Consider the following 19,675-nt stretch of genomic DNA (forward strand, 5'->3'; position numbering starts at 1 on the left):
TGTATATACAAGAGAAGTTAAATATGAAAAAGCTCGTTGATTCTAATGATATAAAAAAAGTAAGTGTTCAGAAAAAAGTCATGTACAATAATTTGATCATAAAATAAAAGATAAATGGAACCATCCGTTAATAATAACTAGTTTATAATGTTTTAATAAAACAGTCAAATTAAAAAGGTCAAATACATTATAAAAAATATAATTACATTATACATAATACTTTTCCGTATTATTTTTTCAGTCCGCTGTTTTGGATGTGTTTGTATTTTTTTTTTAATTACAATTGATTTCCCATTATAAGAAAAATTTTAGTGATACAAATATATTGTGAATAATATACCTATAAAATATAATATATTTTTCGTAATTTTTTGAATAACAGATTTTATTCTATATGCAATGCTATACAAAAATAGTATGTATAGTACGTTAAAAAATCATTTGATATAATATGATGTTATATTATTAACTAAGTACGAGGTTAATAAATACACCCTGTTATTTATTAATACCTTTTTAATTATAGGTATATTGTTTTAATTTTGTATTGCTTGTAACAGAAAAGTGTAAACATTTATTTTATTTGAATTACACTGCGAAGTTTTGATTTCATAAGATTTAAAATATTTTGTAAAATACTATAGAGTTACTATTTATACAAACTTTCCAATTTAATAAATGTTTCGTGTATAGAAAAAGTACACTTACCTAACCCTATATGGGCACACTAAATCATTAGTCAGAAAATGTACATGCAACTTCTATAATTACTTACCATTAATCACAAAAGGTAAAGCTTGACCTTTTGATATACACAAATAGATATGTTTAATTTCACTTAATTGGTGGACCTCGAAATTTACTCAACCCAATCGTATCTTAAACGTTAAAAATTACTTCAAATCCTAAGGCTTTAGACTAATATCGTTCATAAGGTTTATACATTTAATTGTACACCGTTATAACAACATCAAGGAAACATTAACTACTTTTGTCGCTATGTAAAATTGTATAATGTATTTTTATTTACTACATTCAAGACTAATTGAATAAATTAAAGCTATTAAATTTAAAGGTTTGAAATTTGAAATAAATGACTTAAAATGTTAGCGAAAAATTCTAAAAGTGAATTTAATAATACATAGTTTATCTCGGTATAGTGGATTAGCTGACAAAAATGAAAAACCACTAACTGTTTGGTTTATAATTTTTTCTTGATTAAAATAAAATGTATGGAATAATTTGAATTTATAATATATTTTAATTTTTGGTATCACCTATTACTTAAAAGTCATAAGTTTTATGGAATTTAAGAAGGTAATGTAATATTAATATTAAATATATTATGTGAATCGGTTATTAAATCTCTATGCAAAGTCACAATGTCGACATCTTTATAGTTCTGTTTTAGAGGTCTTCTGTAAATTTTAAAAATGGCACTTTAATGGTTTCTTGGTAATAGCCTGTAATTATTAATATTTAATATACAATGATATAACTCAAACATAATATGCGTGCAATGAGTAAATATAAAATACTCTTTATTATATAATACGATTCTGGATACATTGATTTTCCTACAGAATTACGGGATGGATACCTTTTTAAATTCAAATCGAATATCAATGTATCGATTGCACAACACTGACCTCAACAATGAGCATAATCGTTTGTTCGCTAACCCTCGGGTCAGTCGTTTCATATTCGCGTATATTATATACATCCCATTTAAAAGCATAATTCAACTACGGTTCTTTCTATACTTATACATTCATATTAATATTATATAGCTGTATACGCTTAAACGAATTCAAATATTTTATTATTGTACACACAGTTCTTAATAAATTATTTAAAAACAGCCGACGGAAGCTATATTGCCGACTATTATACGCATCACATGCATTAACTACATATAAGGTGAACACATATGATATTATATTATATACTTATTGTCCCTGGTAGTTGCAGTACACGTATTACCCTTTTGTAAGCAACGTCCCTACTTGTTCCAGTATTCTGACTGAGTATGGAATTGCTGATTTATATCCGTTTTTACAGGTCCTCGCGCGCGGTAGCTATGCTCAGTGGCCTACATGTTCTCCTGCAACATGATGCGTGTATTGGGGCTGTACAAGAGGGGTTGGAGGCTAAAAATAGTGAATAATAGGCGCGCGCGAGCGCACTTTTATATAATAATAATAATATGTTCCGTTTCATTTTCAGCTTCGTTGAACATCGACGACAAGCCGGTGGACGTTTGTGAAAAATCGTAATAACGAACGCGCAAAGACCAAACAAAGACGTGTTATAAATGCGTTTAAAATTATCGCATTGTTGAATGTGTGTATGGATCTCGTAAAAGTCACGAAGACCAGGTTTTCGGACGTCACAATAATATATCACATATACCGGTACCTAAATAATATAACCACTCGCGTGTGATGTGTCGTTTGTGTATATATTTGTATTTAGAAACGTTCCAAACGGGTTGAATATACGATTGCGATAATTAATTCCCCAGGTCACGCGTTTTTCAGCTTGACAGACACACACACTCGCATAAATACATAACACATCATCGTGGGCCACGCGGGGTAATCGACGATCGTAATTCATATTATATTATTATTATGGGAACACCGACAAAGGGCTCATTAACAATATTATAACACACGCACTTCACTGTTGCAAGGTGTCGGAGCAGTGGAAAACACTGCAGGCTTTAACTGATTGTATATATATCTAACACCACGATTGGCCTCAAACGATTATCATTATTATATTATACTTAACATTTTTTATATTTTTTCTTATGTCAAAACTTTCAAACCCAACTGCAGCTGCTAGGTATATAAGACAAAAATACATAGTCATAATTTCGAAACACTATACTGGCACGCCAAAGCGACTGCACGTATCCATTATAAATAAATTATAATATTATACTAAAATTATTTACCGTCATGTTGAATGTACCGTATTTGTAATTCAAAAAGGTAAATTTGTGCTTCAGTTACTCTATTGGCTGACTCATTATTTATATTATTATTCCGATTCGGATGATAGTATGGAAATTTCAACGGCATTCAAAAATATTATTTTTCTCACCATTGTTCTATATTAGACCGTAGCAACATTGATACCAATTTCAACTTATTAGATAAATTTAAAAAATCACAGCAGGTATGTAAGGTGAATCGCCATATACGTATGCTCAGCCCCATTTATTCAAATTTTAATTTTCAGAAATTTTTTAATACACTTTAAACTTGTATTTTAAAATTCTCAATTTTTATTGTTCTACTGAAAAATTAATTGATGATGGTAAAAATGTCTGTTTTTTAAATAAGAACACCCATTTTTTACTGTAAATTATTTTTTACTTCAAAATTTGAACGATTAATTTTTTCATTTACTAACATTTTTTTTAAACTAATTAACTTTAAAAATAATTTTATAAAAGTTTAAAATATATGTAATATTAGATCTAATATCTATATTATAGATTATTTTTACAAACTATTACAAATGTTGATAGATATATATTAATTGCTAAAATATTTAAATCAGCAAAGCCCTTATATTTTCCAATTATTATAAACCTATATATATATATTCTTAGTACCTATAGTTAGTTCACGCAATTAAATGGCTCATAAGCTACTTGTTTAAAAATTATTCACTAAATAATTTACAGTAAAAAAGGCAATTTTTTAAAACAGAAGTTTGAGTATCCACGGGACACTTCTTGAATAACCTAAAAAATCTCAAGAATTTAAAAATATGATCTTTAAGTATTTTTAAAATTTTCAAAGCTTAGATTTAAGTAACTACTTTATCGAAAATAAAATAGGTAAAATTCTTGATGCTTGATGAATCACTTTGTATATCTATTCACAAATTTAACAGCATAAATCAATACCACATAATACCTAGTGTATGATAATATTATCCAATTAAATCTTACCATTTCACAAACTATAGTGCTGCTGAGTTTGAATACTTTTATACATATATACATTATACATATAGCCAAGATGCATATATTTTCTAAAAAATAATAGACATCTTAAAAGGTCAAATTCTAATTTTCTTGCGATTTGCAATAATTATGAAACGTTCCCAACAATTTAAAAAAAAATTACTTACACACGATACTCAGAAATACATAGAACTATGCCTGATGTAAATAGGAAAGAATACTTTCGTCGGCGATTAAATTGTTTATTATTACGTTCTGATGTATTGCAATATTATATTATTAATGATCATAATATTATTAGTTTTTTATTCTTCACTAATCTATACTACTTAAATTGAGAAATGATTTACATAATTTAGTTTTTATTTACCAAATAAATATTTGGCAGTATTGGTTGGTTAATAGTATTGCATAGCTTAAAAAATCAAAAATAAGAGAATATAAACGTAAACATCATTATTATAAAAAGTCAAAGAGAACATTTTTCAAAAAATCTTAATTTATCCCAATAGATATTTTACATTTCAAAAATGTATATTATTTACAAATTATGCACAAAAAGTAGTCAAATTATTAAAATACAAGCATCGAATAAAATCACTTTTATACTTATATTTATGATTCAATTATTAATATATTACTATTTTGTATTTCATTTCTTAGTCTTTTTGACATTATTACACATGTATTATGGCTTATGTTTTTCACTGAACGTATAAAAAAATATTAATAATATTTTTTACAACTGCGTCGGGCGCATTAAATAGACGATATCAGGTCTCTCGAAGTAGATAATATTATCGACCATCACTGCACTAGGTGTATAATATGTGTATAATGTGCCATACTATAATGTCAACGACCTATCTATCTACTTATTAATGGCTAATATAAAATAATAGACAATGCATTTTTAACTGACATGATATAATATAAGTAAACTTCCGTTTTGCGTTCGCAAAATCTTTGCTCTTCGGTAGACAACCCCGCGGGGTTATATGATGTCCATTTATGGATTATTAATGGCATCGTTCGTTTAACGCAAAACACGATGGCACATTTTGATTGATCCGCTAATACGCCACCACCGCCGCCGGCGAGTTTTCCCTACGGTGTTATTGGGTCGGCCACGTGCGCCGGCACGTGTGTGTACCAATAAGGGGCAAGTCGCGAGGGTGAAAGTCCTGCAGATTTGTATCATATGCAAAGTACACATACATATTATTATTGTATATACCCTTTTCCGTTAATCCGGTCAATATTTTTGTTTATCGAGAGGGCGGTCGGTGTCAGTTAATCCGCACCGATTGCCAAAACCATAAGTAAAAATTGTAGTATATATTTCTTTTTAAATCGTGTTAGGCTGTGTATTACGAGAGGAAATTATGCCACAGATTTTTGCGTTCGATAGCGATGTACATCAAATGAGAAAAATAGCTAATCACGTCCACTGCTATAAGTGACGATAAAAATATTATTTTATCTTTGTGTCATTTAAATAGATTATATAATTTCTATGGCCTATTAGAGTGTATTATATGATTATTTCGTGGAAAATTCGGTAGTTTTAAAAGTACAGACATATACTATATGTATATAATATATTATGCTTATTGACTAATGTATATTTAATGTGATATTAAATAAATTTTTCTTTGTATTTTTTATTTTGCTCAAAGTGTCTGTACAGTGAATATAAGTGATAATATAATATTGATATTATTAATGTAAATGTTATATAGAATTTTAAAGTCATGTACGATTATTTTCATTTATCTTTAAAAACAAAACAGAGAAAAAATACAACTATAATACCATCACTTTCTATAAATAATACATAATGGAAGTAACCATAAATTAAAGAAAAAGTAAGAATCGATTTAAAATATTTGTAAGGAGACAATAAAATAATATTTGAGTTTAATCTCGGCATAATTAATTACCAATTTTCTTTAACGTTATCAGAAGTTTTTATTTCTTTCTGCACGATAGCAGCTTAATTTTTAATCGCATTTTAAGGCAGAGATCGTTTTAATACAATAATAATCCCATAAAGCAAAAGCGTGGGAAGGAATCCCGGGAGACCTGTAAAAGGGGTACGCCAATGTTGTGTAATACACAGTATAATTCTGAAACGACCAGAAAGTTGGGCACGTTAAAATTTCATTTCAGCCCGTGATTAAATTAAAACTGAATTAATGACTAGTTGTTTCAAACTTTCTGGGCTCTCAATTCTAATTTTAATAAAAATTATACTTTAGTTTTATTCAGTTTTTAATTTGTATTAGCGCTTTTATTGTAAACAAAATATGAATAAATAAATATACATTTTGTTGGAAACACGAATTAATATTATTTTCATTCGTAAATATAAAAATAAAAATAGCTTTTTCGGTTGAACGCATCTGTACAATAAAATAATAACTGAACAACAGCATTACTTGCATCGTCATTTTTGATTAGATTTGATTATTTTTCTGTCATTTTGATTGACAATAAATAAATCATACAGCCCATCTGTCAAATTTGTAACAATATTTCTATGAAAAAAATGTAGAAAGAACTTAAAAATATCATCTCTTCGATTTACGTCATCAAAATGTACCCATGAAAAATAATTTAAAATTCATTTACACGTATAAATGTATAATGTATTCTTAAAACACTGTTTTAAAAAAAAATCATTCTTCTCACTGGAAACACTTCAAAGAGATCGAAACAAAAATGACTTATGGACTCTATTTACAAATAACTAATAAGCATTGGTACTAAATTAACTATTTAAATTCGTTATTAATTATAACAACGACTCTTCTATTACTCTATTTACTCCAATAAATTTAGAAATATACAGATCTTATTAAGCTTCCAGATTATTATTATCAAATTGTCATTCTCATCACTAATTTTATTTTTATTTTACTTTTTAATTGCAAAATAAAATAAACTATATCAAAATTGTATCATTAAATACCACTTTTGTCCACACCTCACTACCCAATTGTACTCTCATAAAAATGTCTTATTGTAATATTATTGTATAACACAGTACGTTATTTTTTAAAATAAAAAAATCATTTAAAAAAAATTATAATTGTACTTGTTTAACATTTTTGTATAATTACTAATTTGTAAATACATCGATATGAGCCATACCCCATGACTAATTTAACATATATAATTATTATTAATAATTGTAATTGTTATGTTTATTTAAAAAAATATATAAACACTATTGATGATTAAATAGCACTTATATATAATATATTTATTTTTTTAACATACTAATACTATAGTTTCAAAATATTACTATTATTTAGAAGTAGTTATATAATTGATATGCCCATCGTATATCGTCATCGCTATTTTTATTAAAAGTATGTGACAATATTATATATGTATGTTTATAATATCATTTAATATAAATTTATATATTAAATCATGCCCATTATATATTTTTTTACCTTAATCCAAAAAACTGCCAACTAATAAATGTCACATTATTCCTTACTTTTTTAAATTGTAATAATTGCTTTTGTTTATACAAAACTAATAAATATAAAGGCAATAAAATTTAAATTCAACGGATTAAGAAATTTAATAAAAGGACCAGGTTGAATACGTTAGTGCTGCTAATTTAAATCTTAAAAAATAATTAGATTAATAGTTTTTAATAATAAGATGCTTATAAAAAGTTTTATAGTTTATTTTTCTAATCGCTATTTTGGTGATACAGGTACTATTGTTATATATATATATATGTATATATATATTATCATTAAAAATTATAATAATAATTAACTATGTAGAAACAATTAAAATTAGATGACATTTATAATAAAAAAATTGTTTGTGATGTAATACACACATATTTTTATGTAAACATGTTTGAATTTAGATTCGATAAGATTAATCCATTATACCATTAATATACAAATAGCTAATTTACCATTTATTAATTATATGTAATATTCTATTTATCATAGTTATGCAATTTTATTGGATTGTACCTATATACGTTAGTCAGTACGAACAATATAAAAAGAATATAAAAGAATATAGTATAATATTCTGCATTATTGATATTTTTTAATTATGTATTAAATTATATCCAAAATTTAAATATCCGTTTAACGATTCAAAATATTTTATAATTATTATGCTTAGGAAAATGAAAAAAAAATAAATAAAAACGAATTAGTAAATGAAAACAAAAAACAATACTTATTATCAACTCGTTTTACAGTTAAAAACGCATTCACATCCCTATTGTTTTGTAGATTGCGCACCTAAATCTCGAATTTAATACCTTCAGAAAAAAAACCTTTTAATAAACCTGGTATTTTTTTTTCAAACGAATACACGCCGTAACGGCCAGTAGTTATAAATTTCACAACGGTTATCCTTGGGGTTTTGGGCATATCAAAGGGGTCTGGTAGTCGTTTTGAGGTTAGGAATGAGAGGGTTGACAGAGGAGTAGTAACGGCAGCAACAGCAGCGCTATATGGCGATCTTGGAGAGGGTAGACCACTCCGCCGCCACTGTTGGCCCGAGAGACTGATACAATTTATTTAGTAATTATGAGGATGGGTCTCTGGTGGGCCATTCGAACCAAGTTCGGAGCTGTGGAGCCAAACCTTCTCTCCACCTCCCCTCTACCAGTTGCTCCTGGGCGGCTCATAATGGAAACTAATAGAATTAACAAACGCTGATGAGACTCCACCGGGTTAGTTTTCTCGAGTATTTCCCTCCCCTTTTCACTGTATACGTCTCCTTCTATATTTCTCTTACTCGTCGCACTCTCTCTTGCTCACTCTATTTCTCTATATATTCTGAGAGAGTGAGTGAACATTCGCCATTCTCTGTAAAGACTAAATAGAGTATATAAACTCGGATGGAGATGGTGAAGTAACGACGATGGTGTAACGGGGAATGACAAGGGGTTGGTTTTCCATTATCGGACATAATGGAAAATTAAATTGACTCGGTGTATACGAATTCAAGATACCGCGCCAAGGTACTTATTTATTATCTCACTACCGCTACTGTCATTATATATATATATAGTGTTTTCAGACATTTATACTTAGTGTGCCAAACTATATGTTTGATATATTTTAATTCTTAATCTCTACTAGATTTATGATCAAATATAATCCGAATTATTTAACTACCTAATATTATAAATACAACATAAGAGTTTATAGAAAATAAATCATACGTTGTATATATTAAAATAATAATTTATTTTTTCCCATTTAAAAAAGCAGCTTTAATAATAGAATAAATACTTTAAAATACTTATAATTACAGATGCATATCAGACGGTAAAATATTTAACCCCACAAATGTGATCGAAACTGCAGAATGTTCACACTACCCCGAGGGATCATATAGGGGACGTCAGCTACCATTAAATAAATCTTATTGCTTCTTGGTAACTTCCACCAACATATATTTCTTAAAAACTTTTCAAATTCAATGAAAGTGTAATCAGACATTTATGTTTTTATCAACCAATAATGATTTTTGAATTTATAAGAAACAAACAAAACAGTATTATATATATATATATTAATATTATGTAATAAAAAATAACAATAATTAACAATGATATATTTATTACTGACATAATATTGCGTAAACTTTAGTTTTTTAACCACTGTAATTTTTTTCAAATCAAAAATGTAATTGCATATTTTAAAATTAAAGTAAATTTATTAAAACCAGTGAATTCGAATGAACATAAAATTTAACAGGATATACTAATATTATAATAATATTAATATATATTTAGGAAAATGACTACATTTTTTTTCTGTTGATGATATATGTATAGTGCTTAAATTTAAATTCACTTGAAAAATATCCATCTAAAATCAAGCTTAGATATTATTATAACCGTTTAAATAACCACTGTTCAGCTCTTAAAACTCAAATAAGCGATTTCGTATAGAAGCAAATCGAAATCACACAAAAAAATATTTTTATTCTTTTTGTCAATAAGAATTTACCGTTTAATATAGTGAGTATACATTGTATAGTGTATTATTTATATGTACACTGCAGAAATTAATCGATTTTATCAGAATATTCGCCTTCAGCAGTGCCCATTATTGGATTTCGTTCTTTAAAGGGTAGGTAGTAGGTACATTATAATATATAATAGTATATTACTCAGATTCTACTGTAAATGTTCAAGTGTTCCATTTTTTAAACATCAAAAGTATTTATAAATTGACAACCGATCGAAGGCCACTTGAAAACAAACATAGATATTAGGTACTACCTACACTATAAATTTTGTCATCTGTATATAATAATACAAGGTATAAGTATTCATTATATAATATTCGTCTTTTCGAGGACTTATACAATTCAAATTATGGAAATATGACATCCGGTGACATCTGCTACTGTTGGATTTATTAAAAAAAAATCCACCAAGACAGTGCTCGATTTGTTTGTCGTATTATTATTATACAAAAAGATGGTATACATCGTTTTGCAGACAATCGCGAATGCCTTGACGATTGTTCCCTGTGCGACCAACCACAACATTTAAACCTGTCATATTGTCATTTATTGACATTCATCTTATAATATTATAATACACTATACATTACACTAGGGTGGATATTTTCGGATATAAGTGTATAGCGGTTTACAGTAATAAGAATGTACCAAACCTAACTTACTTATTTTACGCTGTTCACTTTATTATTACTAACCTAACGACGTGACTGTATGTGAATGTTGTCATTTTATTTTTCAAAAACTATTTAATAAATCAAATAATAAATAGTATAATTACCATAGCAGCCGATATTGTAAGAAGATTAATAAATATAAATAAATAAATAAATAAATAATGAAACAACAATAAGATAATTAAACGAAATTTCATTTTGTAACGTATCAATATTTTTATTAAAATTATTGTAATTTAAACAAAAAACATCTAATTAAAAACCAAACCTAATCAAAATATTATAAATTAAATTCATATGATAAGTACAAGCAAAATAAATTAAAAACTAGTATTTTTTAAAAAACATTTAAATATTTAAATTAAATTATTAACAATGTATCATGAAATTTCGATTTGTATTACAATACTCGTATTAGTCAAATCGTTTGCACAATTTACAAACGTTTTACACTTTTACCAACGTACTTCGTTTATTTACAAACATTAATACGACACGTTAATAATTCATGAACTATTAATTAGAATCAAAAGTCGTCACAAATATTACTCCAAAACTCAAGAATATATTTTCACCACTCTGAAATACACGTAATGGTATAAAAACACTGAAACATGTCAGCCTACTAATATCTTGACTTCTTGAAAAAAAATTCAAGACAGTTGTAATAATAGCTATACAAAGAAATTGTTATAACTTAAATTATAAAAGATTTATAATAGTACCTATATATTATCAAAGATAGCTAGATGAATTTGTGTTATATTTTTTTTAATAAAATGACTGCACTTCCTCTTGCATAAGGAATTTACATAATTAGTTTTCAGCCATACTTGCGAAATTACCTTAGTAAAGTATGTATAATTGTAAATATTTCTCATTTGTTGATACTATGGTTTTATTAGATCTAAACTAGATAAATGGGATTTTACAGTTTGGAATTTCATCTTTACATATTTAAGTTAAATTGTTGAAAAGTAAATTATTTTACCTCCTTTATAACTATACTAAACACACCAATTACTAAAATCAAAGAAAGATCATATTTAATACATATATATTTATACAGATTGTATCTTTTTGATATTTTTTCATTTTTGAACTACTATCTACTGTCAGTACTGTAGTAAAAATAAATAACAATCCTACAATAAATATTATGTAAACATTTTAATAATTAATAAGACAATAATACACAACAGCTAACATATTATACCTTCGCTATAAATAGCATAATTTAACCTAAACAGAAAATGAAATTGTGTGAAAAAATTCTATAACTCCACCGTTAAATTGTATAAGTCAATAATATAAGCGGGCGAAAAAGTCACGTTTACAAACTTTTTGAAACAACTCGAATTTCACTATCGTTTAAAATCATGTGTTTATATTTCTGTAGGTAAGTCGTCCGCATGCAATTTAGGATTTTATAAACACTCCGCCACACTACGGTTAACCAGTGTGGTCGCTACACCACTGAGAGTTAACGATGTTTTCTGAACGTTGTAACCGTATATAATATAAAGCAGATCTAATGGCTTTGGAGTGCCAGTAATCCGATAAGTCTGGCGCGTGTGTTTGTTTAATATACGCCCATCGCCGAATCCACAGCGTGCTTCGACTAAAAGTGTCTAAAATAAAAATAATAGTTTATAAAATTATAACGGACTCACATACCTAAAACGTTCTTTTAAGATAGAAATTATTATTAATAGTAATAGTAGTATCGTCATCATCTTGTCAAAAATTGAGTTTAGATGTTATAATAGAACAGATTCAATACCCATAAAAATAAAATTAGTAGTACAAATTTAGTAAGGACACCAACTTAACCTTATGTTCCTTAATCCTCATATAAATATAAAAAATTGTTGTGAAGGCCAAAAGGATTAATATAATTTATGAAAAATTTGCAAGCCAACTGACTGATTCTAACTATATAGGTTATATAATCGTTGATTTGATATTACAAACAATATCAGTCGTATTTTAACCATTAACCATTTTGAACACTTATTGTTTAATCCTTGAGCTACAACAACAATATTATACTTATAAGTATTATGATCAAGCGTTCTAAGTTTATAAGAAAAGTATAGATAACATAAGTATACATACTATTATATGAGTTAATGTCTACTGTGAGGCTTAACATAAATAAACTCCTATACAAAAATTTTGTTTACATAATCATAATTTCAGCTAATATAGTTGGTAGCTAAATATGACATAAAACAATTTTATACTTTTATATTTTGCATCATATATAATAAAAATGCAGATATCTACTATTTATAATATAATATCATTTAAAATTAAATTCATAAAATTAATTTTATTAGATACTTCTATAAAAAAAGATTATGAAATATAATATACATAATTAGTAAAATACTAAATATACTCATATAGATAATATTATATTTATTATTTAACATTTATTATTTGGTTAGTTTTATAATTTCATCAAATTTTTAATAATAAAGCTCAATATTATTATTTTAAAAGTCACAACAATATTATAATATTAAGTAAAATTGGAAACGTTGAAAAAAAGTTATGTATTCCTGTTTCTATTTACATTTAACTTAATATATCATTGAAAACGTAAAATGTTAAAAACGTAATGACTTAAAAATCTTTAAAAAATATACTCAAAAAATATTAAAATTACTTATAAACATCAAAAAATGGCTTAATAAATTTCAACTTGACAAATTTTGTAAAACTTTTTTCATTTGGTGGAAAAGTAAATCGGCGGAAAAGGGAAAGGTACACTTTTGGCGGAAATCAACCATGCCCGGTGGTTCAAGCAGTGGTGTATTTTGAAAGACAATAAAGAGGTATTTGTTCTTGTTTTATTTTTAAAAACCTATTGAGCTGGCCATTGGGTTCTTTTTTGAGATTGACTATTTCAACCGCAAAAGAAACAAACATTTTTATGAAAAATATATATTTTATGTTAAGTTTAATATTTTTTTGCGCATGTTAAAAAAATACATTTTACAGTTTTTAGTATTTATTAATGTAGCTACACTAGAGAAAAATACCTAACAACACCAGTTCAATAATAAAACAGGCGTTGTTCAAAACCACACACTTACCATTTATAACCACATGTTATAAATCATTCAATATCTCATACATTTTTTCTATTGTTAAAAAGGGAAATTTAAAAGGTCAATAATTTATAACCACACACATTCAATTGAAAATTAAACATTTATTATTATTAAATACAAATTGTTAAAAAAATAATTAAATATATAATAATTAATAAGTAAAGCGCGAATTTGTATGCATTTGTATATTTATTTTGACTTATCATATGATAATATGTTAAGTGAACACAAAATTTGTTTCATGACATAACGGTTTTAAAAATGAAACTTTTTAGAGCATATTTTTGCATATTTCGACATTTTTCTATTTTAAGAACTTATTTTACAATTTTAATTGCATATTTCATCTTTCAGGAATTCTTTTGATGTTTTTTAGATATTTTTTTTAATATATACTATTGCAGTCTATTATAACATAAGAAAAAAATATTATATTTATATTTTTTCGATTAATATCAAAATAAATTAATAGGTATAAACGGTTTTTTCAAATATGAACATAGATTAATTATCGAGGAAATAAAATAGTTGGATTAATCTTATTAAAATAAGAAAATATCGATTACGGCCATGATGTTTTTCATAACATTATTTCACTATTGTTCAAAAAATAATTTTTTTATGAATATTTTTTTATTTTTCATGCATATTTTAAAATTTTAGTACATATATTTAAGTATATTTAAGATTTTTAGCGCATATTTGGTTGGTATACTTATAAATTCACGCTCTAATAATAAGATAAAATAAAGTATGTAAAATAGATAATACTTAGATTGGAATATTCTAGTATTGTCAAATATTCTATTAAATTCAATTCATTAGTCATGATTTCGTTATTTTGATTAAATATAGTCAAATAGTGTGTGGTTCAAAATGATAATTTAATATCGGATAGATGTGTGCGTCATTAATACATATTAGTGTGTACGATATTAAAGATTTAATTATTGAAAAACTGTGGAACTGATGTAAAAAATTACAACCTTTTTTTTTGAAAGTGTGCCTAACTGGTGGAATAGACATTGTCAAAGTCGGATCGTAACCTAATCTGACTCTAAAATATATTGTAAAAATAATGGAATAAACATTGTTTGTAGAAAGATCGGTCAAAATATTTTACCAATCTAATAAAACTTGAAACGACTTAATTAAAGAAAAGCTAAAATAAATGTATTTTAAATTAAATTTATCAATTATCGACGATTAAGTTCTACAAATATTTAAATTTGCTTCTCATACATATAAATCATTGTAAATTAACTTGAATAAATATTAAAATAGAAGTTTTTTAGAAATTTGTATTTAGTCAAAAAAGTTCTCTGACACTAAATCACAGTAACTATATCATGAATTTTTATGTATCATATAATATATTATGAACATGTGTTGAGCATTTATTGTTTCACTTATCTTATCTTTTCGATTATAAGTTGCTAGTAAAACAAAAAACTACTTATTTTTTAAATTACTTATATACCTATTCTGTTAATTTATCAACGTACTCAAGACGATGTCTATGATGAAACATAATATAGCCCATAAAACACTTGAACAAACATTTCATAACATATTTTATTTTAATGGTAAAAATATTCATACACAAAACAGCACTGCATTAATAAAAATAAAATAAGTAAAAACCTTTATAGTAATATTATTTTTACGTTAGCTATACCAGGTGATTCATTTAATGTAAGGTAATTTAAAAGAACTATTAACAATTTAAAATATACTTTTATTACATCATTTTTAGTCGTTAAAAAACATGTTTTTTATTGTTTTTATTTTTATATTTTTAAAAACTTAATTTGTGAAAATATTAGTTCCTTATTTCAAAACAGAATATTTTTTGAAGTATTTCGATACCTACATAAAATGTTGAATAAGTATTTATATAATTAATTATTACTATAATAACTTATTATAATTGATTGTCACCTTGTAAATTTTAATATGTTACTTCAATTCCAATTTTGTCCAAAAATAGTTATGATTTTTATAAACAGTTAATATTTACATATTTTCAATAATATAAAAACAACTAAAAAAATTCTCAGTAGAGCTTAAAATCAATAGCTCAAATTTAGTTTTTGATTTTAAATATTTTTACATGTTGATAACAAACGATAATTTATATATAATTCGATTTGGCGCAGTAAACCGCATAACATTGACTGTGTATAATATATATACTGAGATAATATCATTGTAAAATCCGTATATAATAATGTGCGTAAATCAGAAACTATATACACAATAGTAAGGGTCTTATAAAGTCCCCTGGGATAAATGGTGGACACTCTACAAATACTATAAACGACTTCCGATGGGGTTTAAAATATTTTTCTACCACATATTTAATCATTATATACATAGTATTATTCAGTAGTATATTTAACAACATATATTATATTGTAAAACTAATGAAATAATCGTCTAAATACTGCAGCTCGCTTAATATCTATCCATAGAAACCAGACGTAATAATATTAATTATCATTATGTTTAACTTCAATACGGTTACCTCGACGTAAAATAAAATATAGTAATGTTATGTTATAATCTGAAAGTAATGATACCTACACGTTATAAATCATTGGATTGAAATCGATTTACTATAAAATATCTTGATATTTTTCTTGGTTCTATCGATTATTTTTCCTTATAATTAAAAAAACTATATACGTAAATAAAACTTATAAATAATATTTCTATTGTATGTAGTTTTTAAAGATACAATCGTTTTGTAAAACAAAATAAAAACTACCCTTACCCCAAAAAAATTATCCTAACAACAAACTAAAAAACTCTAAAAAATATTATTATAAATATTTGCAATTACAATTTGGCAAGCATAAAAATATCTACTAGGTCTTAAAAGCTCAAGAGTTAAATTATAAGAATAAATCATATATATGAAATATTTTTGGTTATCACTTGTTTTTGTAGATATGAATACATAATGAAGCATCATTTTTCACTTGATCAACTATGTGTGATCTGTTAATCTCATAAATCAAAATAACAAATTTATTAAACATTTAAATTCCGGAAAAACTAAATATATGTTAATCATAGTATTTGAAATCAACTATTTTAAATGTTGTTTTTCAGTGCCTGGTTATTAAACCATTTCGATCTTTATAGTTGACAATGGCTATATAAGTATAATATAATATTTTACTACTGTTTAAAAATTAAAAATATATACAATTACATCAATATAACTTTATTACGTTCTCAACTATTCAAAGTAAACCGTGTATTAATCATTTAATTGAATAGCAATTTTATAATAGAACAAACAATATAATAATTTTATTGCAAGCGTGTCACAATATGCATTAATTCCAAATAATCGGTCTGCAAATAAATTGAATACTTTTAAATTTATTAATTGTGTTTGATTCATTAAGCCTACAAAAAAAGTATTAAACTTATAGTATATTATATTAATTATAATATCGTTTTGTGACCTCATGCGTACAACGCATGTTTAATATATACATATTATTATTATACTATCGTAAACAGTAGGTAACGAATTAAAATAAAACGCAATTCACTCGAACTCGCGTAATCTGTAAGCCACACGAGTATTGTCCTCGCAGTGGAGTGTCGTTCAAAGATAAGATACGCGTCGGCAACTGTCTCTTAGATAGTTGGTAAAAGAATGTTTTACGTTTAGTCTCTGATCAGAGTTCAGTCAAATTCCAATTCAACTACACACACACAAAGCACTAAAGCAATCAACGCCATTACATCATGTACAAAATCGTGTTCGTCATAGCCGTGTTCGCCATTGCGTTCCAGGGTGCTTTCAGCAGCCCCGTTAGCGAAAACGAGGTAAATATGTTAAATATAAAGCGTTTCAGGTTTAACACATCGACGTGGTACGTATTCATAAATCGTCTCTAGTCCAATCAAACGTAATTTGACGGTATATATATTATACATAAAATAAATCATGTGCACATGTGGACATTGGAAAATGATTTAAATCGCATGAATTTAAAATAATGTTTTTTCAACAGGTCGAAAAATTTTCCAACTCTGAAAATTTATCAAATGACGCACAAACTACAACACAAGCGCCTACGACCGTAGCAGATACGACTACTACTTCTACACCCCCAAAAAGTGGCGCTTCTAGCTCTGAAATTTGCATACTACTTGTTCAAGTTTCATCGTTAGCGCTAATCGTCAAACATATGCTGTTGTAAATTTAATTAAGTATGTAGTTTGACGAAAATTATAACTAATTCCAAATATACGAGTACACGCTACATAATATATTGTTTTATTATTTGTACTTTTATTTGCATATATATTATAATTTGTATTAATTATTATAATTAAATCATAAGGTAATAAAATTATAGTAGATATGTCTTCACTATTCTCTAAAAAATACATATATAGACATATTACTTTTTCTTTTGTACTCGTATAATCTGCAAAATTACAAATTGATTTATTTAATATTTCACTTTCATTAATTATTATACATGATTATACTTTGATATTTCGCCAACAAATAAACATATTTTCAAACAAACTATATTGTTATTTTTCATTATTTATCGATGAAGCTACATATTATTGATGATATAAATATTATAAAATTTCAGATACATATTATTATAATTATAATATATGTATTTTATTTATTTTAATTTCTTATTTATACACATATCATCCTGGTATATTATTTTGATAATTTTTTTAATCAATAAGTTATTACATAATTTATACTCAAATCAACTATACTATATAAAAATATAAAATATTGTTATGTTTATCAATGGTATTTCACAATTGCAGATTATTTTTAATAGATACAAAGGATGTCTTATTGTCACAAAATACTTCTTAACGGCAAATATTTGTATTGTTTGACATAATTTTACATTTTCATAATGTATATACTATATATAATATATTACCTATTTTTACACAAAATTATTGTTTCCGCTAAATAAATAATATTTTTGGGCTTCTGGAGACCTGGAATGCATAACGGTTAAGTTGTAAAATACACATATCTCATTCTGTATAGCGACAGAAGAAATATTCATATATTATGCGTGTAAAGAGTGATAATCTGATCAGTAAACTCTATTAACTAAAAAGATTAATTATGAATAAAAAATAAAATAAATGTATAATAAATTAAATATTTTTTTTAAGTGTAAAAAGTGTTTATTTCCTTATATATATTTAACAAGAAAATTATTACTTATACCTTTAAAAAAAAATCACCTAATCTCAAATATAACTAACCTAACCTTAGGCCTAATAAAATAAAATATTATTTTTTATCATGTTCTTCACAGGAATTAAACCGAACTATCAATCATTTTTACAGTATAGGCATATGTGTGTTCAGATAAACCAAATATATTATGCAATTTTGATAATAAGAATACATTGATTGAATTAAGATACAAATTCTTAAGTAATTTATAAAATATATTAAAAATTCAAAAATGGTGTTTACAATCAGCTGCAATTGTTTTAAATCAAGAGTACTTAAAAAACGAAGCGCTATAAGGTTCAGGGAACAATCATAATCTTGTAGTTTATATTATGGTCTATAAAAAAGTACTAAAACTATATTCTAAACATTATAATGTGATAATGCGTAATCAAACTTTTTAGAATTTTTTTCGTAGAAATTATAGACTATAATCAGATTTAACCTTTAATATTTTTAATAAAATGGGTTTAATAACAATGACCTTATCCGACCTTATTTTTCAATTCCTCGATAAAGTATAAAAAGTTATAATACACATCATCTCTAGTGTAATTTGAACACAGTTAATGGTATTTTATTTAATGCGAAACTTTCA

Source organism: Melanaphis sacchari, unplaced genomic scaffold (genome assembly GCF_002803265.2).
Source record: "Melanaphis sacchari strain LSU unplaced genomic scaffold, SCAv2.0 Contig1439_pilon_pilon, whole genome shotgun sequence".
Taxonomy (NCBI): Eukaryota; Metazoa; Arthropoda; class Insecta; order Hemiptera; family Aphididae; genus Melanaphis; species Melanaphis sacchari.